Raw genomic sequence first — 13,441 nt, forward strand, 5'->3', positions numbered from 1 at the left:
ACCAAATTGAAAAATAGCAAATAGAAACAGTAATTTTTGGCTATTTAACTTTTTTATTTTAATTTCTGTCAAAAGTGCTTTCTGAAATAAGCCAGTTAAAAATTTACCAATTTTATTGCACGATTTTACAATCACATTCTTCTGTTAATTTTAACTAGTTTTCTCTGTATTGATGCCAAACAAATTTCTAAAGTCGTATTTCATACTAGTAAATAAGCACCCAGAAAACAAATTCGTTGCCTCAACCGAATTATTTGCCAACCGAAAGCAGGTGGTTCCATCAACTATCAACATAGACCAAGGAAGGTATAGACATCTCAAGTGAATTCACAGCGCTGTAGTTTGTCTGCACACCGTAGATGGCTCTTTTTCGTCTGCAATTGAGTGATTTTTTAATTTGGCTTTAATTTGTTTTCTTTCCTTTGTTCTCTCGTTGAAACACCAAATATTGTGAAAGTTTATAAAATACTGTTACGTTTTTATATTTAGGCGTTTTTAATTACCCGACAATTAAAACACAGTTCTTTTAAATAACGACAATCTACAATTTATTTACTATGACTTCACACTTTACATTCGTTCACACTGAAGTTATTCGTTTGACGCTTTAATTAAGACTGACTCGTTAGCAGCATGCGAGCGCTTTTATATATGACGGTGTGGCAATACGAGAACATTCTGGTAGCACTACAATATTCTGGCAACGCCAGAACATTCTTAGACAATGCTAGAAGGATCTACGACCATTAAGTTGTTTACCTGGTGGCTGCCAAACACATACACACTCACATAGATATATGCTCGCATTACTACAACAACAACAATAATGACAATAGACATTGAGATGAAATGAGAATGCAGAATAACAAAGCAAAGGGGTTGCTATTCTATGAGAGAGTAAGAACTAACATTTCGGTAAGCAAACAAAAGAACATAAAAGAAATTCAGGAAAATACTAGAAAATGAATAGATGATTCCAACAAGTGATAGCGAAATTTTATCGTTACAATTTGAAATTTTAAATTAACGGAAACTAATTTAAATAAACTTATATCTATAATTATCAAATTCGTAACACTGCCTCCCGCTTAAGCCTGTTCGTCCCGAACAGGCACAGAACCTGTTCCGTAAGGAGCCAATCGTTCCAGATGTACAACTTTCATCTTTGATCTAGGGCTGTCGTCCTTCTGAATCCGGTATACAACATCATTGATCTTCTTGATGACTTTATATGGGCCTTCCCACTGTGTTTGCAGTTTGGGACACAATCCTTTCTTTCGTTGCGGGTTAAATAGCAGAACCAATTCTTCTTCTTGGAAGCCCTCAGTATTTACAGCACGATCGTATCTCGCCTTCATTCTGTTGCTGACCATTTTTATTTTGTTGCGCACTGATTCGTGAACTTCACCGAAAGTGTTTGGGATGTCGTTTCTGTTTTCTTCAATGGCGAGCTCATTAGGTTTAGCGCCGAATATCAGATCTCCAGGCAACTTCAACTCAGTTCCGAATAGAACATTGGCCGGTGTTCGAGAGGTGGAATCATGAATGGCAGATCTATAGGACAGCAAAAACTTTGGTATATGCTCGTCCCAGTCCCTCTGGCCGTTGTCCACCACTTTTCGAAGATGTTCCTCCAGAGTGCGATTAAACCTTTCTACCATGCCATCGGATTGTGGATGTAATGGCGTAGTCCTCGTTTTCTTGATACCAAGGGATTCACACATCTCTTTGAATATGGCCGATTCAAAATTTCTTCCCTGGTCTGAGTGAATCTCGGACGGCACACCGTAGCGACATATCCAGTTTTTGTTGACCACATCCACAATCGTTTTTGCCTCCTGGTTTGGAATTGCATACACCTCCGGCCATTTGCTGAAGTAATCCATGACCACAAGGACATAACGGTTTCCAGAATCACTTACTGGGAAAGGGCCTGCCACGTCCATTGCTATTCTTTCAAACGGGGCTCCTGGTCTATATTCTTGCATAGGACCTCGACTTTTCCTTGTTGGACCTTTCGCCTTCATGCACTTCTCGCAATTGGCTACCCATTCAGCAATTGATTTCTGGCATCCAACCCAGTAGAATCGTTGCTTCACTTTCTCGGCGGTTTTGGTTATTCCCAGATGACCTCCACTGGGACCATTATGGAACTCCGCCAAAACGTCTCTTATTTTGGAATCTGGAACGATGATCAAATTTCGGCTGCTCTTGCCATCTTCGCTTTCCCATTTACGTTGCAGGGATCCATTGACTAGAACTAAACTATCCCATTGAGCCCAGTATGATTTCATAAGTGGACTTTCGGCTGCGATGTCTTTCTTGCTGGGTTTCTTATTTTCTTGTTTTGCCGAAATAATTTTTCTCAGAATGGGATCTTTACGTTGCTCTGTTGACCAGTCTGTGCCAGATTCGATGTGTAACTGCCTGACATTTACAACTGTCTCCTTTGGTTCAGCCTTCGAGTAGCGTCTGCTTTCTACATTGCAATGCCGTCGTGTCAAGGCTTGATCAATAACTTGTTTGCCACCTTTTCTATTATCCGCAGAATTTGAATTTGAGTCGCTTGGCTTTGTGGTCGCCTTCTTCTGATTATTGTTTAATGGAGATGGCGAGATTGACCCCGACGTTTTACGCCACGCTTTACATTCCCGGGAAAGATGTCCAGCCTTATCACAGTTATAGCATTTCATTCTAGATTTATTTGCTTGCTGCTTCATTTCTTGCATTATCTGCTTTAGAGCCTCTTTTACCAATTCAATGACCGATTTCGATTCTTCACACTTGGTCTCTACTCTGCGTACTTTGTGAATTTGAGGCCATGCTAGCAATCTCGCAGTCTCTTGTACAAGTGCAAATGTTACCGTTTCTGTGAATGTAGCTTTTTGTGCGGTATATGTTGCACATTTTATCTCAGGGTCTCGAATGCCATTCACAAAAGTCTCAATCTTGATACGATCTATAAGAGGATGATTCTCTCCAGGGTATGCCAAAAGCACTAGCCGCTCAACTTCTGTTGCAAAATCTTGTAGAGTCTCATTTGATTTCTGGACTCTTCCTCTTAATTCCATTCTGAAGATGTCTTGCTTATGTTCTCCACCGTACTTGCGTTGTAGCGCAGCTATTACTTCCTTATAGTTATTTCTGGAAGAAGTTGGGATACTTTGTATTACATCGGCAGCATTACCCTTCAATGCCAACAGAAGTTCAATTGCTCTGTCGTTGTCATTCCACATGTTTCTGGATGCCACCGTCTCAAATTGGAATTTGAAAACATCAAATGAAGATGAGCCATCAAAAACAGGAGTTTTGATTTTTGGGCCCTCGATTACGCGCACTGGGCCACCTTTCATTTCTAGTTCTGACATTTTTTTCTCAAGGTGTAGAAATTTTTCATCGTGAACCACAAATTTCTTATCCAATTCCACAATTTGACTTTCAATGTGGTCTACGCGTTTCTCCATACCTTCCGAAAGTTGTTGTAACTTTTCATTAAGAATTCTAGAATTTTCGTCAAATTTCTCCACCAAAAGAAGAGAATTTTCTTCCATCATTTTTCTAGAATTTTCTTGCATTTTTAGAGCGTTTTCTTCCAGCAATTTTCTAGAATTTTCTTCCATTTTTAGAGAATTTGCTTCCAGTTTTCTAGAATTTTCTTCCATTTTTCTAGAATTCTCATCCATGATTTTTCTAGAGTTTTCCTCCATCATTTTACTCAAAACACTGAGCATTGATGTGTAATCTACAACACTCGAAGCCACAGACGGAGTTTCTACACTGCTGGTATTGACGAGTATTGATTCATCAATGTCTTCCTTATAATCAAACTCATGCGTCGCAATGTCCATATTACGCCGTTCAAACTCTTCCAGTAGACGCTTTTGAAGCTGGGCCTTATTGCCTGTTGTCGGCAGCTCCAGTTTGCTCAATTCCTTTTTTAAGTCTTCCACTCGAAGCTCATTAAATTTCATTGTAGATTTTTTTTCGTTATTTCACTTCCGACACCAATTGTTACGTTTTTATATTTAGGCGTTTTTAATTACCCGACAATTAAAACACAGTTCTTTTAAATAACGACAATCTACAATTTATTTACTATGACTTCACACTTTACAATTCGTTCACACTGAAGTTATTCGTTTGACGCTTTAATTAAGACTGACTCGTTAGCAGCATGCGAGCGCTTTTATATATGACGGTGTGGCAATACGAGAACATTCTGGTAGCACTACAATATTCTGGCAACGCCAGAACATTCTTAGACAATGCTAGAAGGATCTACGACCATTAAGTTGTTTACCTGGTGGCTGCCAAACACATACACACTCACATAGATATATGCTCGCATTACTACAACAACAACAATAGGGCTGTTTTCTTTTAGCACTGGATACCCTAAGCCGTGAAGGACTAAAAGAAAACAGAGTACTCGCTTATCCAGAACATCTCCAAAAATATGCAACACTGTCATCAGCTGTTTAAAAACAATCACAGAAAAGAAGTTAAATCTTGCATTTTTAATATATGAAATGCTCCAATTTGTAATAAATATTTACTGCTGCGATTATTTATGACACTGTACCACTTTGAATTACATGTTTTTTGATAAATTAGTCACAATAAGTTGCTATTGTGAATCACTTTATCAAAATACAATCCGGCAACATCGGCGCGACTTGCACTGATGAGTTGTTCTGGATAGAACACCAGTGCAACGATGTTCTGGATAGCCCATACAAATGTTGCATCCAGTGCTAAAAGAAAACAGCCTTAATAATGACAATAGACATTGAGATGAAATGAGAATGCAGAATAACAAAGCAAAGGGGTTGCTATTCTATGAGAGAGTAAGAACTAACATTTCGGTAAGCAAACAAAAGAACATAAAAGAAATTCAGGAAAATACTAGAAAATGAATAGATGATTCCAACAAGTGATAGCGAAATTTTATCGTTACAATTTGAAATTTTAAATTAACGGAAACTAATTTAAATAAACTTATATCTATAATTATCAAATTCGTAACAATACTATTCATCCACACCTTTTTTGTAATGCAAATTGACTAATTTATACGGTTATTCTCGTTTTCCAAAATAAATTGAGTCACTTGACTACGCAATTGAGTGGAATGACTGCGCACTGCAAATAAACAAAAGCATGGTGAATTATCAAGGTATGTCTCTATATTTTCTTGGTCTATGCTATCAATGATATCTGTCAGCACAACTAACATTTGGCAATTGTACCTACATGGTAGTATCATAGACCAAGGAAGGTATAGACAACGAAAGTGAATTCACAGCGCTGTAGTTTGTCTGCAAACCGTAGATGGCACTTTTTCGTCTGCATTTGATTGATTTTTTACTTTGGCTTTAATTTGTTTTCTGTCCTTTGTTCTCTTGATGAAACACCAAACATTGTAAAAGCATATAAAATTCTATACATCCACACCTTTTTTGTGATGCAAATTGACTGATTTGTACGGTAATACTCGTTTTCCAAAAAGTAATTGAGTCACTTGACTGCGCAATTGAGTGGAATCATAGACCAAGGAAGGTATAGACATCTCAAGTGAATTCACAGCGCTGTAGTTTGTCTGCACACCGTAGATGGCTCTTTTTCGTCTGCAATTGAGTGATTTTTTAATTTGGCTTTAATTTGTTTTCTTTCCTTTGTTCTCTCGTTGAAACACCAAATATTGTGAAAATTTATAAAATACTATTCATCCACACCTTTTTTGTAATGCAAATTGACTACACTACACACTACGGTTATTCTCGTTTTCCAAAAATAAATTGAGTCACTTGACTGCTCAATTGAGTGGAATGACTGCGCTCTGCAAATAAACAAAACCATGGTGAATTATCAAGGTATGTCTCTATATTTTCTTGGTCTATGCAACTATCAATAGGGCTGTTTTCTTTTTGCACTGGATGTAACATTTGTATGGGCTATCCAGAACATCGTTGCACTGGTGTTCTATCCAGAACATCTCATCAGTGCAAGTCGCGCCGATGTTGCCAGATTGTATTTGGATAAAGTGACGCTTCTTCTATTCACAATAGCAATTTATTGTGACTATTTTATCGAAAAACATGAAATCATAGACCAATTAAAATAGAGACATACCTTGATAATTCACCATGGTGTTGTTTATTTGCAGTGCGCAGTCATTCCACTCAATTGCGCAGTCAAGTGACTCAATTTCTTTTTGGAAAACGAGAATTACCGTACAAATCCGTCAATTTGCATTACAAAAACGATGTGGATGTATAGAATTTTACATGTTTTTCCAATATTTGGTGTTTCATCTAAAGAACAAACGAAAGAAAACAAATTAAAGCCAAATTTAAAAATCACTCAATTGCAGACGAAAAAGAGCCATCTACGGTGTGCAGACAAACTACAGCGCTGTGAATTCACTTGAGATGTCTATACCTTCCTTGGTCTATGATGAAATTCAAAGTAATACCATAGACCAAAGAAGGTATAGACATCTCAAGTGAATTCACAGCGCTGTAGTTTGTCTGCACACCGTAGATGGCTCTTTTTCGTCTGCAATTGAGTGATTTTTTAATTTGGCTTTAATTTGTTTTCTTTCCTTTGTTCTCTCGTTGAAACACCAAATATTGTGAAAGTTTATAAAATACTATTCATCCACACCTTTTTTGTAATGCAAATTGACTAATTTATACGGTTATTCTCGTTTTCCAAAAATAAATTGAGTCACTTGACTGCGCAATTGAGTGGAATGACTGCGCACTGCAAATAAACAAAACCATGGTGAATTATCAAGGTATGTCTCTATATTTTCTTGGTCCATGGTATTACCATTTTCTTGGTCTATGGTATTACCATAGACCAAGAAAATATAGAGACATACCTTGATAATTCATCATGGTTTTGTTTATTTGCAGTGCGCAGTCATTCCACTCAATTCATGGACCAAGAAAATATAGAGACATACCTTGATAATTCACCATGGTTTTGTTTATTTGCAGTGCGCAGTCATTCCACTCAATTGCGCAGTCAAGTGACTCAATTTATTTTTGGAAAACGAGAATAACCGTATAAATTAGTCAATTTGCATTACAAAAAAGGTGTGGATGAATAGTATTTTATAAACTTTCACAATATTTGGTGTTTCAACGAGAGAACAAAGGAAAGAAATAAATTAAAGCCAAATTAAAAAATCACTCAATTGCAGACGAAAACGAGCCATCTACGGTGTGCAGACAAACTACAGCGCTGTGAATTCACTTGAGATGTCTATACCTTCCTTGGTCTATGGTAATACAGTGTCATAAATAATCGCAGCAGTAAATGTTTATTACTAATTGAAGCATTTCATACATTAAAAGTGCAAGATTTCACTTCTTTTCTATGGTTGTTTTTAAACAGCTGATGACAGTGTTGCATATTTTTGGAGATGTTCTGGATAAACGAGTACTCTGTTTTATTTTAGTCCTTAACGGCTTAGCATATCCAGTGCTAAAAGAAAACAGCCCTAATGATATCTGTCAGCACAACTAACATTTGGCAATTGTAACTGCATGGTAGTATGTTGGATCAACTTTGCATTGGTTGTCGCAATCTCATATTAATTGTTTGGTTTGTTGGTGCAACCGCCCTCGATGTTCTTTATTATTACTCTAATTATTACCCTAATCAAATTCCAATATTAAATGAAAGGGCAGATTATATTGAGATTTTATTAATTTATCACAAGATTTACAATTATGATAAACTAGAAAATAAATACAAAAGGTGCTAACATCAAAGGCTTTTATCTATATGTGAGATCAATTTACAAAGGGATGAAATAATAGCTCCGTTCGAGAACCCGATAATTTTTGATAAGTATTACAAATTTTTACTGGAAGTCGTTCGTTTACACCAAAACGCCAGCAAAAGAGAGCCGGAGAGAGATTACATTTGACGGTTATGAGATAGAGAAATTGCAAGTTTTTGCTAGAGATTTTTTCCCCAGTAAAATCTTGCAAACCAAGTACCAATACAATGTACATGTTCGGTAACTACGATTGGAAGTTAAATATACAGGATTCGTTTTTTGTTTTCAATGTTTTAGCAGCTGAAATTTTCAATGTGCAAATAGTTACTAGATACCGTTCGTGTACTTTTCGACAATTTTAGGCAAAGAGTGTAAAATACACTCTTACTCTCTTGCTAGTTTTTACTGGAAATGTACGCGAACAGACCTAATGTTTGCCTATTTCTATAGGGATACTTTTGCACACCAATGGCGGATAGTTATTAGATTGTTATTATGTGGTCAATCTACAGATCCTAATTCAATATATACTTGCCAAAAATTTCCTTCCTAAGCCGCTAGATATAAATATAGATCGACTTAGAACCGCCGTTGACTCGTGCTATGTGCTTAATATAACAAAAAAGATCGCTTGCCGTAAAAAATATTTGTGTTTGTTAGTGTATGAAGCCTGCAATTTTTATGGAAACTTATAATATTTTGTTTTTACTAAGTCGATATCACACTTACCTTAAGCCAAATTCTAGTTTACACTTGGTAATGCGAACATTATTATTCAATTTATTGCGGACTATTAAAAAGTAAATTTAGTGACGCTGTTCCCCGTTTTGCAAATTTTGTAGCGTTATACCATCTAAATTGTCAATGTTGATATTACTATTTACTTGTTGCAACAACTACCTTACGTGCGTCCCCATGATTGAACTAAAATTCTTTTAGTATACTCAACTTTTGGTTATACTAACCAGGGATCCGGAGCGGTCCATTTTTTTCGCTCCGCTCCGCTCCCGCTCCGGAGAAAAAAAAACCGCTCCGCTCCTCGCTCCGCTCCGAGAAAAAAAAAATCGCTCCGCTCCGCTCCACGCTCCGCTCCACGCTCCGCTCCACGCTCCGCTCCACGCTCCGCTCCTCTTCGAGAAAATTATAGTACAAACATTGTATTATTTGTTCAATTGAGTTTTATTTTATTTAGAAAAATCGGGCGGTACATATATGGGAGCTATAGCTAAATCTGAACCGATTTCGTTGATTTTTTGCACATATACACACAAAAAAATTTTTTTCTGATTCAATCACGAAATTAATTGATCCAATTAATTTTTCAATTGAAATGTCTTCAATCACGAAAATGATAGTATCAATCACAGTTTTAATTGGGCATAGAAAAAATTCTTGATTAAAAAATTAATTGATTTCATTACCAAATTTCAATTAATTTTTTAATTGATTCAATTAAAAATTTAATTGATATTGATTGCAAAACTCAATTAATTTAGTAATTTAAAAAAGGTAACTATTTTCAATTACATTCTGAATTGGCTTAGAAATTTTATTTGGATTAACAATTGATTGTTTGAAAAAAAATTTTAATTAAAAATTTAAAAAAAATGTTCATCACTTTTTTAATTGACTTAGTCTTCCGAATTTGATTAAAAGTTAATTGTATCAATTAACTTTTTAATCAAAAATTTTAAAATATTCAATCATTGGCTTAATTAACTTAATGTTTCTATCTTGATTAAAAAGTTAATTGTACCAATTAATTTATTAATTGAACAAAATTTCAACTTCAATTAACTTTTTAATTGGAAATATTTTGGTGATATTTTGTTGTGTAGGTAGTGCTATAGAAGATTACATTTCGCCAACTTTGAGTAAGATCGGTTGATAAATAAGGGTTTTATGACCTAATTTGACAAAATCGGGCGATACATATATATGGGACCTATATCTAAATCTGAACCGATTTCGATTAAATTTTCAGACTTAAAGGGTGATACAGAAGATTATTTTGTGCTAAATTTGACGATAGTAAAAAAAGTGCAACGTGACCCCATTTGTCGAAATCGGGCAATACATATATATGGGAGCTATATCTAAATTTGATCCGATTTCTTCCAAATTCAATAACGTTCGTCCTTGTGCCCAAAAAAACTACCTGTACCAAATTTCATCAAAATCGGTTAATAATTGCGACCGAAATCCTGTGAACAACAAATACATGGACAGACGGACGGATGGACGGACGGACGCCAAGCGCTAGATCGACTCAGGAGGTGATTCTGAGTCGATCGGTATATATTTTATGGGGTCTAAAATCAATATTTCTGGTAGGCACATTTTTTGGCAGATCAAACTTATTATACCCTAACCACTATGTGGTTTAGGGTATAATGACTTTAAAACAATGTGTTGAAACATTTTATTAATTTTGAAGATTTTTTCAGAAATATTAAGTCCATTTTGACTTCATTAAAACGAAATTTTCATTCATGTTAGGATACACATTTTTATGTCGAATCACTTAGCTATAAGGACAAACAGACTTCATTGAAAAGTTTAGAGACTTTTAGACAAGAAAAAAACTTTATTTCAGAGAAATACGTCTTCTATTCTAAGCAAAATTCGTATTCGTATTTTAAGCATGTGAAATATTTGGCCTCCCGACAATATTCTTTGCGGTGCACCATCTACTATTTAATATGTGATAGAAACCAAATTTATGAAAATGGGCCAAAATGGACCAAATTCTGTTTGGTCCGACCATCGGACCAAATTTAAAAATTAGAAATCTTTTGGACCAATTTTGGTCCGATCGGACCAAAACGGCAATGCTGATTGGAATTGAAAGTCTATACTCAGAGTAGAAGTAACTACTCTCCGAGGGAGCCACCGTGGTGCAATGGTTAGCATGCCCGCCTTGCATACACAAGGTCGTGGGTTCGATTCCTGCTACGACCGAACACCAAAAAGTTTTTCAGCGGTGGATTATCCCACCTCAGTAATGCTGGTGACATTTCTGAGGGTTTCAAAGCTTCTCTAAGTGGTTTCACTGGAATGTGGAACGCCGTTCGGACTCGGCTATAAAAAGGAGGTCCCTTGTCATTGAGCTTAACATGGAATCGGGCAGCACTCAGTGATAAGAGAGAAGTTCACCACTGTGGTATCACAATGGACTGAATAGTCTAAGTGAGCCTGATACATCGGGCTGCCACATAACCTAACCTAACCTAACCTAACTAATCTCCGAAAGTTTTTTTTTTGTTTTGCAACAGACGTAGAGAAGAGGTTTTGTTATATTTGTAATGTGTGTGTGTATGTTTATGTTTGCAACAACCTCCATCGACATCAGTCCGTGGTATACCTACGAATATTCTTATTCAGATCTAGTGTTACCTAATTTCGCTTTTTTCTCCTTTATTGTATAATAAATGTAAATGCGCACATTTTTCAACCAAAATTGAAACTATCCATAATTTTAATTAAATTTTCGAGAACTAATATCAGAAATAAGAGAATGCTAGGATATAGTACAATAGTTGTTGTTGTTGTTGTAACAGTTTATTGTGATCTCATCCATTTCATGTTATACGCTTGGTACATCAGCTTGTTGGCAGATCAAGGAACTCTGCGACTAAGATGGGGTGTGTCCAGAGTGATCTGGTGGTAAGTCGGGTTGGTTTGGCTGGGCAAGAGAAGAGATGACGCGTGTCGTGTGGCCCTTGGTTGCAAATTGGACAAACGTCAGCTACGCTGCTATCAATCACCGATAAGTAGGAATTGAGGCGGCTGCACTTGCCTGATCTTAATTGGGCCAAAACTACCCTAGTCTGCCGTGGGAGGTCTCTTTCCTCCGGTGCTATGGGCGGTGGTCGGACTCCAAGAACAGGATTAACCTTGTAGCTTCTCACCGCTTCAGCTACAGTATCCTCATGAATCCTGTTCAAACCTGCCTGGTACGCTGCTTGATCTAGAGGCTCTCTTTTATAGCGTTGGATCTCGCGCTCTAGATTATGTATATCAACCCTTACGTACAATAGTAAAGCAAATGTGAATGAAAAAAGCATGCCCGGTTCCAAAGATTTTGTCTTTACTTTAACAGTTTGGGTATTAATTCCGAGCCAAAGAAGCGGAGAATACAAATAAGGATACTTTAAAGACGTAATTTAAATTTGGGGGTTATGTACTTGCTTCTAGGAAGCAAATGTTAATTTTTTAGATTTTTTTCGTCAGTTGTTATCAAAATCCTTTAAAAACGAGTTAACGAGTTATTTTTTTTCCATATTAAGACTCGACTTCCAGTAGAAATTATGCTATGTTTCAAGTAAAAAGCGTCTTTAAAATAAAGTGTTGAAAAACATGTCTTATTTTTTAACGATTTTTTAAAATTTTATCTTTCATGTTATGATACACATTTTTGAGTAAAATCACTTAATTATAAGGACATTACAACTTCATTCAAAAGTTTATTGCATTTTGGACAAGAAAAAAAAACTTTATTTTAGAGAAATGAGTCTTCCATGTTAAGCAAAATTTGCATTCTTATTCTAAGGACATGGAATCTTTGACTTCACGACAATATTTTTTCAGTGTAGAAAACTAAAAAATTAAATATAAATAAGATCGTTTACTTGCATTAATTTGACGTTCATTACAAACATCTTTGTAGTAATACGGGATGAAATTGATCGAAAGTACACCCAGAAAAAAGTGACCCCTTCTTTAAGTTAAAATGAACTCATTGTGAAGAAAGTTGAACTTCGTATAGCGCCAAAGACATTTTTATTTGTTTGAACGATGTGATTTTCGTAGAAATTAGGTAGAATGCATTTCATATATTAGTTAACATTTTCCTATATTTATGTACCACTATACTACAGAATGAAAAAATTTAACTGAACTGAATTCATATATGGAATGATTTTATTGAACTTTTTTCATTCATTTGGACAAATCTTACATATTTGTGGTAAACCTTTTACTTCAAATTTAGAATTGCTTACCTTCGTTTTTAAATACAATTTTATGTATTTATATACGCAATTTTTTCTTAAATAAATGACATGTTTTATTAATATATTAAATATATTTATTTAGAATCAACAGCACCGACTGGCCTTGAAATATTAAAACACATTTTTTAATCTTCTAGTACCTTTCACTTTGAAAAAGTTGCTGCCTAACAATTTTGTCCACCTTTTACAATTTCAATACCTACAAATATAAACAAAAAATCCTAAACCAATTTTTTCACAAAAGGTTAGCGTCACTGAATATTACCTGATAATTGAAGATTCCAAAATGAAGTCGAATGTAGGCGTTGTTATACTGCTGGTGTCTTCTTTTTTATAAACCAATTTTCAAAAAAACGAACATTTTTCTCACTAATTTAAAATAACAAATATTTTATATATTTTATTTGTTTTTTATTATATTATTTTTTTATATTCTTTTTTAACAATCTCTCAGTATACCATAGCAACGCGATTCCAACTAAAAAAACAACCCACGCGCAAACACATCGATTACATCGATGACAGGTATCGATTACAGGTAGATAAAAGTAATGTAGGAAATTTTCCCATATTCTAACAAGTGTGTTTCCTTAAGTTTTGAAAGGATTGAATACTTCTTAGTACGAATGAA

The sequence above is a fragment of the Haematobia irritans genome, chromosome 1 (assembly GCF_050003625.1).
Source record: "Haematobia irritans isolate KBUSLIRL chromosome 1, ASM5000362v1, whole genome shotgun sequence".
Lineage (NCBI taxonomy): Eukaryota > Metazoa > Arthropoda > Insecta > Diptera > Muscidae > Haematobia > Haematobia irritans.